Genomic DNA, 13,692 nt, shown 5'->3' on the forward strand with positions numbered 1-13,692 from the left:
CTAGTCCTCTTGGTTTTCTGTAGGAGAATGGCAGCCCCAGCATCCATTAAAGATTACACAGGGGAAAATTCTTACACATTATGAAGATAAATAAGAGAGTCATCAGCAAAATAAATATCAATGTGCACTACAATCACATTCAATGTAGTAACTATATCCTCAGCTTCCTTTCCTAAAATTTCATACTTCCTGACAACCAAGGATCTCTTTTTTATGTTCTCTCCTCCTTTTTCTACCTCTTACTAATCTCTCATATCTTTGCTCAATATCATTTCTGTAAGAAATGGTCCACTCAATAGGGTGAATATTCCTCTTTTGTACTCATAGTACCATATATTTTTCTTATTACCACTTATTGTATTCATTACTTTATATTTGGTGAGCATTAATCTCTGCACTATATCTTGTTGTTGTTGTTGTTGTTATGTGCCGTGGAGTCAAACCTGACTCATAGCGACCCCTCCTTGGGTTTCCGAGGCAGTATCACTACGGAAGTAAGATTGCCCAACCTTCCTTCCGAGGAGTGGCTGGTGGGTTTGAACCGCCAGCCCTCTGGTTAGCAGGCAAGTGTCTTATCAACTATTATCTATGAAAAAAACTCATATTTATTCTTGTTCACTCTTATAATCTCACCATCCCCAGTTTACAGCAGGCATCCAGTCAATATCATTGACTCACTGAAAAATCAAGAAGTTAATAATTATTCAGGAACAGCCATAAAGCAACTTTCTATGAGAGCTAACAGTAAAGGAGAAATAAAACGTCAGATTAGTAAAGCACGGAACTTGAGCTCTGGGAAGTGGAGGAAGAGCCAGGCTAATTTGGAGAAAGGCAGTCAACAATGATTGTTTCACTCTAGTTTTCTAAGAGAACTCTGTCTCCAAATAAACTTGAGAATAAAATTCTCCCCATTTTTTTTTTGTTTTTGCTTTTGTTTCTTTGTTGTTGTTGTTGGGTTATAACCCTGGAAGGACCTATTGTTGTAATAGACACATACGGTTCTGAGATTTCCCTCCGCTGTCCTTAGGACAGTTTTCAGGAGACAGAATTAACATTTCTAGAGTTAGTTGAATAATTCACAATGAAAGGTAGAGATGTTCTGGAGGTCGTCCAGGGGAAATCAATCACCCTGGAATTTGAGTAAGACTTCTGCTGCCCAGATAATTTGATAGGAATATTGCCACTGAAAGGACAGAGAAAAGGCAGTAATATTGAGTTTATCTATTCTTCAAACTTAAATTGTGTGTTTGTGTGTCCCTGTGTAATGCAAATGATTAAGTGTTTGACTACTAGCAAAAAGTTGTCAGTTTAAACCCACTCAGAGGTAACTCAGAAGACAGGCCTGGCTATCTGCTTCTGAAAGTTCACGGCTTTGAAAATCCTTTGAAGCTATGCTACTTTGTACACATGTGTTGTCATGAGTTGGAATTGACTTCATTGTATATATGCATGCATAAATAACAAAAACAAATTCTGCCATTCAGTCGGATCTGACTCATTAGCGATGCCTCCTTGGGTTTCTGAAGTGGTATCACTACGAAAGTAGATTGCCCCATCTTCCCTCTGAGGAGTGACTGGTTGGTTTGAACTGCCAGCCTTCTGGTTAGCAGTCAAGAGTCTTAGGCACTATGCTACCAGAGCTCCTATATGTTTGGTTTGCAGTTATTTTCATAGGTATATATGGTATATATGAGTGCATATGTATGCATATATGAATGTGTATATGTATATATATCATGAACTTTTTAAAAAAAAATTATTGTGATTTGGGTGAAAGTTTACAGAGCAAATTCATCTGCTGTACAGCAGTTCACATACACTGTCTCACTGACTGCAGCCTCCCACAATGCAACAGCTGTCCTTCCACTTCCTCCCCCTAGCCACCTCTTCCCTGTGTTCTTCCCTCCCCTGCACTCCTGCCCCTGGAGCTGTCTCCCTGTGTATACACAACCCTTCTATTCTCCCATGACTGATCTCTCCAAGGAGTATATCTACCTACTGTAAATGTTCAGCTCATATGCCTGTCTTTTGTTTGGCTAGAAGCCACAGGAGTAGGTTCAATTCAAAAACAGGGAACACTTCATAAGTGTGCATGTCATCCTTGAGCAGAGGCCATGCTCATCTTCTCTGTATTGTTCCAATTTTAGTATATGTGCTACTGAAGCAAGCACTGTATCATGCATTTTTATATTGTTTTAAAATATTTAATTTTATTTAATTCCTGAAAAAGAATCTGAAAGATTTTCCATACTGACCTTACCAAAATAACATTTTCAGAATTAAAATGTATCTGCTTTTGCTTCTCTAACCAGTTTTGATAAATTATATTCTACCTGGAAGAATATATATTAAAGCATATATTCTAATGATATCATTATGAGCTTTGTTTCTATTAGTTGAACTAACAGAAGGTCTTTACCTCATTCTTTGGAAAACATTTTCACAGATATTAAGCCTAAAGGTAAATAATTCTTCCAATATTAAGAAATCAGTTTTGAACTAGCTGAAAATGCAAAAGCAAATAACCAAAGTTCTAACAAAATGAATCAATGCTACCAGTAAATAATATTGAAAAATGTTGCTTACAGAAAGTTGATGATCATTTTTTTAAAAAAATGAAAAATAACATTGGGAAAATTCCAGGATTGAAAATCCAGTTTCTTCAGTAAATGTCATAATAAAGTCAGAAAAAGTCAGACGCTATCCATTCTCATGCTCCTTTTAGATTGCACGAGAAAAGTAACCTTCTCTATTGCTAAATACAAGATGCTAACATATTGTTGACACTCTTTAAATGTGAAGAACTCAAAACAGATTTTAGAGAAAAATCAAATAATACTTACAACTTAAAGTTATATAATATTTTATCCAATTAGCTAAAAATATATTACATTATTCAGTTACTTTCTAAATGTTCACAAGGCAAAAATAGAGAAAAGTTCCCCTTCATCACTGAGTAGATTAAAGATTGGTAAAAGAAGAGAACAAATTACTACGGAACACATTTTACATGTCTGCAATGTAAATACATGTGTACAGTGCAAGGCTACCTCAGATAAGTAAGGTATTGGTGGTTGAATGGAATTGAACTTCCATGTGGGTGACCTGGCTTGGATTTCATGTCAACGCATCTCATATGCAGCAACTCCCCCTCTGTCAATGGAGGCTTTCAAGTTGGTTGCTATGATGCTGAACAGCTATCCAGAAGAGCTTCTAAACTAAGATGAAATAGTAATAAAGACCTTGGAATCTATTTCTGAAAACAGGCCAGTGGAAACCCTTGGATGACAACAGTCAGATCTGCAAGTGATCATGAGCATGGTGTGGGCCAGGCAGCTTTTAGCTCCATTGTGCATGGAGTTCCTATCAGTTGGGGGCTGACATGATAGCAGCTAACAACAACAACCGCCTCATAAAATCTGCACAAGTCTGAATAGTCCATGCACCACAACTGAATTAAACTCTTAATCTAGTGGTACTTCCTCTATATCCTTTTTCTCTCATGAAATTTATTTCTGGAAAAAACAAGTTATGTGTGTTTGAAATAGCCTACAGTCTGGATTTTGTTAATTGTATCAAATTCACACTTTTGTTTTCTTCATTTTGGAAGACTATTTCATAGGTTGTATGTGTGTACCTTCTTTCACCCTGAGACGCTCATTATCTAATTGTCCCTTTTTTGTCCGTATTAGTGAACATTCATATACCCTTGATGAGACAAGCCACTAAGACAGCCCAACAATTAATATTTCAGTATCATTATGAATTCACAGGTTTAAATATATTTGTTATGATGCAATCTATTCAAGCTATTATCTTTATTAATGATGTAATTGTTCCATGTTTTTGTCAGTGAGAGTCTATGCTTGTGAATGACTTTGCACAAGCACTTGCTATCTGATACAAGAATGTGTTATATACCCTCATCTTGTACATTTCTTTCTCCAAAAGGATCTAGTCCCATTTATTAGAAAATTATGTTTAGGCACAAAATGGGCACTGGAAGGCCTATGTTACAAAATAGCCACAGCTGCTTTGATCATGAATTTAAGCAGGTATAAAACTTATTTTCATCGAAGCATTGGATATCAACCAAAGCTATCTCCAACTTATCAAACAAATTTATTTATTAGCTGCTTGGACAATGCAAGAGTGGGTGAGTCATAAATTCAAAATTTTAAAATCAATGACAGCTGATACCCACCAAGCACTGAGTTTATTGTCCAGAGTGACTTAAGCCAATAAAAACACCCAAGTGAAGAGCAAAAGTGGTGGCATTTATTAAGTTCATCAGTGAGCTGAAATAGGGGGAATTCTCTCAGATTTAGTCTGCCTCTAGATGCTTTCTAAGTTTATTTTGGAGGATGGAACTACATGAGAATCCTGTTATACAAACAATTTCATATTATTACAGGTTAAGCATGCCCAGTAAGGGATACAAAGATAACATTTCTTAGCATATCTCATTATAATATTAAATTTCCATCCAGGGGTATTATTTTTAGTATGCTAAAGTCCCGTTTTACCTGGATTTAAACTGTTCCTGGGATAACAAGCCTCTTGACTGTTTGTTATCTCTCAAAAGCTACATTTTATTTCTCTTATCTCAATGGGAGAACCATTGCAGAACTTCCCAAATGAATATCATGCGTTCTTTTAAGGAAACACTGTGCATAATTCTCCCACCTATGAAGCTATTGATCCTTCATTAGCTGAATGGAACTAGTTGCTTCACAATTTAGTTCTAACTCAAGAAACCTTCTGGCCCTGCTGCATCATTAAGAGTAAGGGAGTAGGGTTGACCTGGACAACTGCCTGAATCTTCCAGGCCCAAGGGCTGAAAAACAAGCAGGTCAGCACTGGATAAATCAGTACATATTCCTAGGACAGATACCTCAGCAAGTCTGCTTGCCTCTGCTTACTGGGATATGCCCCTTGGTCTTGAACTTCAGGTAAAGGGGACTTTTGGATTTTTGGATTATTCTTAGTACAAGTTAAGCAAACTTAGGTTACCTGATGGACAACTGAGTATATTCCAATCAGTGTTGTTTTACCCACTCATACACAGCTTCCTGACCGAAGTGGGAAGACTCATAAACTCTTTTTAACAAATCACACTCATTCTCACTCACTGACGCTGAGTCGACTCCGACTCATAGCGACCCCTCCTTAGGTTTCCAAGGCAGTATCTCTATGGAAGTAGATTACACAGTCTTCCGTCTGAAGTGTGCCTGGTGTATTTGAACCAGCAGCCTTCTGGTTAGCAGTCAAATGCCTTAGTCACTATGCCACCAGGCATACAACCCTGAATGTGCCTGATCTCATAAGCTAAGCAGGGTCCAGACTGGTTTTAACAAATACTGTTGCATATCATTCCTTTACCATCAGGAATGTGTTTCCACTTTCCAAATGAGCACGATATTCCCTACTCCTAAACATTCTAAGTCCTTCTCTGAATATTCTGGCTCTTTTCTTTCACTGGGATGCAGAAGGGATCTTTTAAATCTAGAGTTCAGAACTTTGCAAACTGATTTGGCAAGGTTGATAACAGAGCACTGGGGTTACATACTAAAGGATGGATGGTACTATACAATTACTTGGTTAATAGTTCAAAGGTCTTGAACTGATTTCAGTACTCACGTGAGTTTGGTTTCTTGATGGGTAGTTTTGGGGTATTGAAAGGAGATGGACATTTCCTATAAAATGTATATTTGAGACACCTATTTAATATTGGTTTCAATCAGATTTGAGCCTCCATGCACAGCTGGTATTGCTGCACATGTTGTTGTTGTTGTTGTTGTTATGTGCCATCTAGTTGGCCCCAACTCATAGCAACCCCTCCTTGGGTTTCCGAGGCAGTATCACTACAGAAGTAGGATTACCCAGCCTTCCTTCCAAGGAGTGGCTGGTGGGTAAGGAGATAAAATCCTTGGCAATAGCTCAATACTCACAAGTACTGTGTTCTTGCTCATCCAGGCTTCTAGTTAGCCCAAACCCATGAGGCCACCGTGAGGTTGATTTCAGATGGGAGATTTACCATTTCATTCTGGAAGGCAAGAGAGAGGCCTTTTTCCAGCCCTGCTCAGGAGGTACAGTAAGAGTCATTCTTTTTGGAAACTGATCTGAGCTTGCAGTTTACATAGCAGGTCTCTTCCTAGCACCGGAAAAAGACATTCAGGCATTTAAAGAAAATTTTGGTTAAATTTCTGTTGCCAAAGAAGTAGTTATTGTTTGTATAAAGTTCTGAGTAACTTCCTATCCTGTTACTCTTATTACAGATAAATTTTTCTTTGAAAGGCCCCTTGAAAGTATTTAACACTGAATGAGTAGCTCCTGTATCTAATCAAAAAAATGTACCACTTCTTTCTTGACCTTCATTTTAACCAAGGTGTCTTTGGGACTTATAGTAAGTTTCAACCCCAGTCTTCGTCACTTAGAAATGTTCTGGATCTCAGGCATAGTTTAGGAAAACAATATAGAAGTCCCTTTCTTTTCTTTATGCTCCATTTTGGTGTGTTTTTCTCTATGAGCCTATTTGTCTATTAGGGCATTATTTCTTCCAATATCCATCCTGCTTGCACCAAGCTCACTGAGTTTTTCTTAGTCCAGGACAATTTCACATAGGTGGTCCCTCTTTCTTACTTTGACAGGGGCCACTGCTAATAGTGATGCCTGTGTTTTCATTTTCATTTTTTTTCACTTCTTCCCTTTCTGTTTTCGGTTTGTATAATTTTTTTTAAGGCAATATTCATTATATCCATTAATTGCCATTCCCACTCCACCTTCTAGAGCTTGGGTGGCATAGAGGGAAAGACGTTTGTCTGCTAACCAGAAGGTCAGCAGTTCAAACCCACTGGCTGCTCTGTGGAAAGAAGATACGGCAATCTACTTCCCTAAAGATTTACGGCCTCAGAACAAAGTGGAGAATGTTATGAGTTGGAATTGACCAGATGGCAGTGAGTTTGTATTTTCTTTGTTTTGATTCCACCTTCTACCTTTTCTTTTTTTTTTTTTTTTTTCTTGGTAATATCAAGCGTACAATGCTTTAGAAATATTGTGTTGATCATCAGGCTCGTGGACATTAAGGGCTGGGACTTGCTGGTGGGGAATATTCCTTGCCCTTTCACTAATCTAAATTTGACACTACTGCAGGTATGTTATTATTGTTAAATGCGGAAGTTGACTCTGACTCATAGCAACCCTATGTGCAATAGAACAAAACACTTCCCAGGCATGAGTCATCTTCAAAATCTGTCCTATACCTAAACTCATTGTTGCAGCCACTAAGTTAATCCATGGTTCCTTCTGACAATATGACCAAAGTAGGTGAGAAGTCTGGCCATTCTTGCTTCTAAGAATCAATCTGATTGGACTTCTACCAGGACAGATCGGTATGTTTTTCTGGCAGTCAATGGTACTCTCAGTATTCTTCACCAACACCAAAACTCAAAAGCATCAACTCTTCTTTGGGTTTCCTTATTCATTGTCCAGCTTTCACATGCAGATGAGGTGATTGAAAATACCAAAGTTTGGGTTACAGGCACCTTAGTCTTCAAAAGGACATCTTTGCTCTGCAGCATTTTAAAGAGGCCTTTTGTAGCAGATTTGCCTAGTGCAGTATGCCATCTGATTTCTTGACTGGTACCTCCCTTGGTATTGATTGTGGATTCAAGTAATATGAAATCTTTGACAACTTCAATATTTTCTCCATTTATCGTGGTGCTGCTTATTGGATCAGTTGGGGGGATTTTCATTTTCTTTATGATGAGGTGTAATCCATACTGCAGACTGCAGGCATGACAAGGGGTTATGATCTCAGGTTACTGAAGGCAGTTAGGAGCTGAGGAATGAATTACAGAGAAGGGAGCACTATAGTTATTCTAATACAAGGAGTTTCAGATATAACATATAATAAACTTAAGACATACTACTAAGTAATTAGAATATATGAATAATATGCAAAGATTATTAGGCAAATATTACTGGCATATACATTTAAATTAAAGAACACGGCATTTCTTTTGATTAAACAACATATTTCATGTAATTCATAACATATTAAACCTTTTTTCTTATTTTTTTAAGTAGAGTCATTTATATTAAAGTTTCGTACAGTTAACTTTTCAAAGCCTAGATTATAAACCAAAAGCAGGAAGTGGTTTTTCTTGGAAGGAAAAAAGAACTGAGATTATTAGATTGCTCCATGAAAAACATCACCCATGGCCTTCAACTTGATACAAAAACAGAAGCTTAGACACAATAAGTTTCAGAACAAAGTGAAACAGAAAAATTACATCCAATTTAAAACTCAAGCTTACAAAACATTATAAACATATGTGAAACCAACTTTCTTAAAATATGTATAGTAATTTTTTATAAGATTGATTTAATAGAACAATAGTTTGTGTTTTTTTTAAGTTTTAATTTGCCAGAGTCTCAGAGGGATTTTATTCAGACTCTGATTAAAAATGAACATTAATTTAAAAAAAAAAAAATTCTTATGAATTAACCTAATAAATTTTCAGTTGCAAATAAACAAGAACCTCAACAATATTGAACAAAAATTTTTAGCAAATTTGGTAATTTTTTGCCTTTGTTTTATATATCTCATACCATAATTGTTTTAAAAATTAGAGACATATTCATTATTAGTTTCAAATACCCTTCCATTTTCTGTGGCTTAAGTTTACCCTCTATTCAACTTTCCTCTGAACTGCTACAACTTACTATAAACCCTCAAGCCTAGTTTTTACTATTTTTCATATTCTGGCATAACTATACATTCTATTTTAAGATGAAAGAACTTTCTTTTTACCTCTTAAAATATCAATTTTCTTTTGTTAATCATTTGGAGGAAACTCTTACATTTTTCTGTGAATCATATTTTCACAAAGTTATAAAAACATCCGCATACATTTTCTCATCCTATTTCCTTTCCCATATACAAAACAAATCAAGCTGTAAAACAGTATTATAATTCAATGACCTATTATTGGGCTAGGGAGCTCTGGGTGACGTATTATCTAAGGCATCTGACTGCTAACCAGAAGGCTGGCAGTTCAAGCCTACCAGCCACTCCTCAGAAGGAAGATTGGACAATCTACTTCTGTAGTGATATCACCTCAGAAACCTAAGGTGGGGTTGCTCTGAGGCAGACCTGACTCCACGGCAGTGAGTTTGGTTTTTTTTTTTTTTTTTGGTTTATTCTTGGGCTATTTTTCACCAATTCCCATGGTAGACTAGGGCTAGGCAGTATTAAACACAAACTTTACTCTGTATTTTTTTCATAAGACCAGATCCAAAAGTAAGACCAATTTTTCCAAATACAGCCTATGGGACTGCAGTTCAGAATTTGACTAGCCTGATTACCAATTTCCCTTCTGTAGAGGAACCTGTGATTTGTCAAGGTCAGATTTTCTTCACAAGCTATTGCTACTCTGTTTTAACTAATCACCAAATTTGCTCACTTTACTAGGTCTTAGCTAAATACCCTCTTGTCAAACCTGTAAGGACTTTGCTATCTACACAGAGAGCCTTGAATTCCCTCTTCCTTGGGTTACTCACCATTAAGCCATCTTGGAACACTTCACTGATAGCATCACCACAGATTCCACGGCTGATCTGTGCCACTCAGGATCAAAAAGTCTGCCTCTGAAAGAAACAGTTCCAGTGGGCACTTGGGGTAGCTATAAATCCCAACAGCCCAGGCCAGACTGCAGATAATGGACACATTCAAACAGCAAGTTCCATCTGGCTTGCAAAATTTTATAGGCACCAAGCACTGGACCCACTGGCATTCTGAGGGACTCAAGCCAATAAAGACACGTCAAGGTAAAGGGCAAAAGACATGGCTTTTATTAAGTTTGCGCATGAGCTGAAACAGAAGGGAATTCCCTCAGATTCTGTATTCCTCCAGGTACTTTCCAAGTTTCTTTTGTAGGATGGGGATTATATCAGAATCATATTATACATACAATTTCATACAATTACAGGTTAAGCATGCTCAATAAGGAATACAAAGATGGCAGTCCTTACTATGTCTAAGTATGATGTTAATCTCCACCCAAAGGAATGATTTTTAATATGTTTATATCCTCTTTTATCCAAATTCAAGCTATTCCAGAACCAGCAAACTTCCTATTTGATATTTCTCAAAAGCTACATTTCACTTCTGTTATTTCACTGAAAAACAGCTTTGATGGCACAGTGCCTAAGGTATTTGACTACTAACCAGAACGTTGGTAGTTCAAATCCACCAGCCACTCTACAGAAAGTAAGACTGGGCAATCTACTTCTGTAAAGATTTACTGGCTCAGAATCCCAAAAGGGGTCACTATGAGTCAGAATCCACTCGAAGGCAATGAGTTTGGTTATGATTTGCTATCTCACTGAAAGAAATATTGTAGAACTCCACTAATGAATGCCAATACATTCTTTTCAAGAAAATGGTGTGCATCACAGTTGCCAATCTGACAAACCATAGTATACTTTCCTTTGCATTTTACTTCAGCTTTTGATTTTATGTTGTGGGTTTTTGTGTGTGTGTGTGTGTGTGTGTGTTGTTGTTGTTTATCTTTTCTTTGAAACTTTGGATCACCATAAACCTTTTCCTGATACTTCAATAACACCATCTATCATATTAGTACCTTACAGGTCTTCTGTTTCCTAGTCCAATAAATTTTTCAGTGTCATGCCTAATGATGATAAAGAAGGACTTCCCCAAATAGTCTTCCCATTGAAAATAGGAAGACTGAGTCCTATAGCATATAATACCAAAATATGTTTTCCTTAAGAAAAAGGCGGCACTAGGCAGGTCGGAGCCAGTGGCTAGAGCAGAGAACCTGGACCCAGGAAGGAAAGAGAGCAAGAGAAGGCAGCGCAGGGAGGGTTTGGAGCCAGAGCCAGAGGATAAAACCAGGAAGAAGAGAGAGAAGGTGGCATGACAGGTTCAGAAGGCTGAGGGAAACCAAGAGGCGACCGGAGAAGTTTTGGAACAGATAAAGGAGACAAACTTGTCTATCAGTTTATCATATTCTGGTGGCTTGCATTTTGCTGTGAGGCTGGAGGCTATGCCACTGGTGTTTTAAATGACAGCAGGGTTACCCATGGTTTCAGTGGAGCTTCCAGAGTAAGACAGACTCCGAAGAAGGAAGAGGTCATTCACTTCTCAAAGAATTGGCCAGTGAAAACCTTATGAATAGCAGTGAAATATCATCTGATATATTACTGGAAATTTTTATGAATAGCCCTGAAACATTATCTGATATAGTGTCATAAGGCAAGCCCTTCAAGTCAGAAAATTGGAAACAAAGAAGAATCACCAGTATTTGGAAAATATGGCCTTGGTGATAGAAATTCTGCTAGAGATCACATAATAGAATATTGCAAGACTGTAGAGATGTAGTCAATCTGATTCCAGTGCACTCCATCTGAAGAGATCCATGGGTATAACCACCATGAGTGTTGTTAAAAAAATGTATTTGCAATGAATAAGTCATTGGTCTTCCAAAATTCTATCATTCTTCTTTGTTTCCAGTTTTTGCATTCATAATGCCTAAGGCTTTGCTAACCAGAAGGCTGGCAATTCAAATGCACCAACCGCTCCTCAGAAGGAAGATTGGGCAATCTACTTCTGTACAGATAACATCTTGGAAACCCAAAGAAGGGTCAGTATGAGTCACAATTGACTTGACGACAGTGAGTTTGGAATTATAGATATAGATATAGATATAGATATAGATATAGATATAGATGTCCGTGGAAAGAGATGATGGAAAAGCTCAATATCTTCAGCCAAAACAAGGCCAGGAGCTGACCGTGAAACAGACCATCAACTGCCCATATGCAAGTTCAAGGTGAAGTTGAAGATGATTAAAACAAGTCAAGAGAGCAAAAACAAAGCTTTGATTGTACTGCTACTGAATTTAGAGACCATCTAAAGAATAGATTTGATCCATTGAACACCAATAACCAAAAACCAGAGGAGTTGTGGATGACATCAAGAAGATTATCCATAAAGAAAGCAAACGGTCATTAAAAAGACAGAAAATGATGAAAAGACCAACATGGATATCAGAAGAGACTCTAAAACTTGTCCTTGAATGGAGAGTAGCTAAAGCAAATGGAAGAAATCACAGATAAAAGATCTGAGCAGATTTCAAAAAGCTGCTCAAGAAAACAAAGTCAATTATTACAATGAAATGTGCAAAGACCTAGAGTTAGAAAATCAAAAGGGAAGAACATGCTCAGCATTTCTCAAGCTGAAAGAAATGAAGAGCAATTCAAGCCTCAAGTTGCAATATTCAAAGATTATATGGGCCAAATATTGAATGATGCAGGAAACATTAAAAGATGGAAGGAATACACAGTCACTATACCAAAAAGAATTAGTCGATATTCATCCATTTCAGGAGGTGGCATATGATCAAGAATCAATGGTACTGAAGGAAGAAGTCAAAGCTTCACTGAAGGAATTGGTGACGAACAAGGCTCCAGGAATTTACGGAATACCCATTGAGATGTTTCAACAAACAGATGCCACACTGGAGACACTCACTTGACTATGCCAAGAGATTTGGAAGGCAGCTACCTTGCCAAATGACTGGAAGAAATCCATATTTGTACCCATTCTAAAGAAAGGTCATCCAACAGAATGTGGAAATTATCGAAAAATATCATTAATTTCATATGGAAGTAAAATCTCACTGAATATAATTCAAAAATGATTGCAGCAGTATATTGACAGAGAACTTCCAGAGGTGCGGGCTGGATTCAGAAGAGGATGTGGAATGAGGGATAACACTGCTTATGGCAGATGGATCTTGGCTAAAAGCAAAGAATACCAGAAAGATGTCTACTTGTGTTTTGTTGACTATGCAAAAGCATTTAATTGTGGATCATAACAAATCATGGATAATGTTGAAAAGAATGGGGATTTTAGAACTCTTAATTGTACTCTTGAGGAACCTACATAGACCAGGAAGCTGTTGTTTGAACAGAACAAGGGTGTGTTAGACTGGGTTTTCTAGAGAAGCAAAACCAGTAAAGCTTATATATATATATGAGAGAGAGAAATTTATCTTAGGAAAATGGCTCACACACTTATAGAAGTTGGCAAGTTCAAAGTTCTTGGATCAAATGTCAAGCGGGAGGTTTTTCCAGACTCTTGCAGCTGCGAGGGCTGAGGAGCTCAAGGTTGGCAGGCAGTGTACTGGTTGTTGACTCCAACAAATGACGAATCCAAGATCTCCAGGCTGAATGGTGGATTGTTCGCTCATGGACAGTTGTAGGCAGCACAACAGAATCTCAATCCACAGAGGAATGTCTCTTTTCCTAGGATGTCCATAGATATACTGGAAACAGACCACACTCCTAGTGAAACTTCCTTTCAACAGATTGGCTGCTCAAAACATAATCATTTGATCCCATCATGGGAATAACCACATCATGACAGGTTAAAACACAGAACTGTGGTCCAGCCAAGTTGACACATGGCTCCAACTATCACAAAGGGGATAATCCATGTTTTAAAATAAGGTAGCAACTGTGTCAAGGTTGTGTCCTTTTACCATATCTATTCAGTCTGTATGCTGAGCAGATAATCTGAGAAGCTGGACTATGAAGAAGAATTGTGGTATCAGGATTGGAGGAAGGAGCATTAACAACCTGTGATACACAGACAGCACAACTTTG

At 37.6% G+C, this 13,692-nt stretch overlaps 1 non-coding gene across 1 annotated transcript; it reads right to left on the bottom strand.

Annotated features, from left to right (window-relative positions):
• Window positions 1–2,064: 2,064 nt before the first annotated feature.
• On the bottom strand, window positions 2,065–2,171 carry LOC122151583. The gene has a single exon (XR_006164222.1). It is a non-coding gene; the product is annotated as a U6 spliceosomal RNA (small nuclear RNA).
• Window positions 2,172–13,692: the final 11,521 nt, after the last annotated feature.

This window comes from Orycteropus afer, unplaced genomic scaffold (assembly GCF_000298275.1).
Source record: "Orycteropus afer afer isolate SDZICR_OR568_19922 unplaced genomic scaffold, OryAfe1.0 scaffold00579, whole genome shotgun sequence".
Lineage (NCBI taxonomy): Eukaryota > Metazoa > Chordata > Mammalia > Tubulidentata > Orycteropodidae > Orycteropus > Orycteropus afer.